A 2,354-nucleotide genomic window follows, 5' to 3' on the forward strand; every position below is an offset into this window, starting at 1 on the left:
TTTAGAAATGGTTTTATTATGAACATGCCCATCTAAAGCCCTTCAATACTATAATTGAAGACATAAATAAAAGTTGTTTAGGACTTAAAGCATATGAAGAAGAAAAACCATTATTGAAGTAGAGGATCTAAGATACAATATGGGGATAGAAAGATAATTCAAATCGAACCAACAATACTCTGATGAGCAAAGGTTGTCCGGAAGGGAGGTCAAAAAAAAGTTGAAAAAATTAAATGAAAAGAGTGTTGAGATATAAAAGATAAAACGGAAGTTTCCTAAACTATTAATGTGGGAAACCACACTAATGAGAGGACAAAAGACTGATTCATTTAGCAGAGAGGGATCACATTTTGTCTGAGGAGAGAGTGTTAGTGTAGATCCTACGACTTATTATATGAGAGTGGGTGAACGTCGTGGGAATCTTTTCCCCTAAAAGATATTTCATAAATTGGTCAAAAAAGTTCTATAATAGTTTACAAATTTTTTTTCTTTCTTTTTGCCAATTTTTTGTATTATTTTATGCCTAAAAATAGATTAGTTTGGTTAATATTTTTTTATATTCTTGCTAATCCCTTTAGTTGGGATAAGTTTGAGTTGAGTGGTTGAGTTCTAGTCATACATTTTTCGTACTTAATTAAATGAGTTAAAAGTATAATGAAAAAGTGATTTTCTATACTAGAATCAATCCTGACATGGTCGATTCGTATAGGTAACAATATTGATATTGGGCAACCTATCACTTGATCGATTGGTTGGTGATTTGTCGATTGGAATGCATGTCCTCCCCCCTCCCCCCCCCCAAGAGGTCAAGGGATTGATTCTTCTGGTTTGCATATTGTGCCAAAAAAAATGATACCCCTCTCTCCCCCCTGGGTAGTTGTAGGTTTCTCTTCGCATGTCTTAGCTTTTCCTTTATAGCTTAGATTAAGACACAGACCCAAAAATCGATATCGGTGGCATTAGGGTTGAGCTTGGGCATTAGAGTGCCCATGCGATGGTCACTCGTTTGGGTCTTGATCTGGTTGTCCAATGTCGTCATGCTTTTGTGGCATCCAAAACAAAGGCGTTTGGATTAGATACGGTTCAAATTCAGGCTAGTGTGGATTGGTCCATCTCCTGTGCTTGTTATTACTGACATTTTTAAAACCGGACCATGAGAGAACTGATAGGGAAAAATCGAATGGAATGGAATGCTTATTAGTTCGGTTTTAGTTTGGGTCTTAAAAAACCTGCAGATATCGAAACCGAACATTGGACCAAACCCAATAAAAAATGATAAAATGTGTGTGTATGAAAACTACTATCTATATACAAACCTTGACACAACGGTAAAGTTGCTCCATTGTGACCTAGTGGTCATGGGTTTGAGTTAGGAAACAACCTCTTTCCAAAGCGGGGGTATGGCTATATACATTATAACCCTATCCAGACCCACCCGAAACCAAATCAGATTGAAACTAATGCAATCTCAACTAGGCTACTTAAAATTCGGATCGGGAGAGGTAAACACAACTTAACTACGAAGATGTTAAACAGGACAGATTCGCACCATGTCAATAAAATGACGATAACTCTCAACTCACAACTCAGTTTGAGGTGATTTCAGTTGGAAATGAAATTTAAGAGATAGGACTACAAGAGTTATGAAGAAGAAGTCTTCTTCAAAAAAAGAATGTAAGATACTCGAAATATCTCATGAATTTGGATAATGATCAAGAACAAAATTCTGAAAATAAAAAGAAATGAATATGGATAGATGTGGGGCTGTAATGCAATTTGGTTTTGATTTGGCCCAATATCAAATCAAAATCGACTCAACCTAACCTAAACCAAACCGAACTAACTTGTTAACACTAGCTCATACCGAACTGCTATAGTGTTAAAAAAAAAAAAAAAAAGACCATATTACTTTAGGGTGATTGATGTGTAGAATGAAAAACACTGCTCTTTGAAGTAGGGGTGACACCCCTACTTTGAAGTAGCCTTTCAAAGAAGGAACTTAAAATCATGAGTAGCCTTTATCAAAGAAGGAACTTAAGAAAATGACTTACCAAGAATCCTAGACCTCTGGCTCTCATAATCACAAAGGTAAAGTTAATGGCATATATGAATCCTAGAACTCTGGCTACATGCATGGTTATATTAATTAAGCATCTATTTATATTTGGATGATTAGACTTGATGATGGAGGCTTATTTCTTAATACACTTTCGCTAAAACTTTTGCTTTAGCCATCAAATTATCTTTTTCCTGTTTTTTTTGTGGCTCAATGCTAATAACTAGGTAGACTTCATGATTTGATTAGTGGTGGAGGTTTTTTGTTCTTATTAGTCACGGGAGTTATAAATAGAGAC

This window comes from Telopea speciosissima, chromosome 2 (assembly GCF_018873765.1).
Source record: "Telopea speciosissima isolate NSW1024214 ecotype Mountain lineage chromosome 2, Tspe_v1, whole genome shotgun sequence".
NCBI lineage: Eukaryota > Viridiplantae > Streptophyta > Magnoliopsida > Proteales > Proteaceae > Telopea > Telopea speciosissima.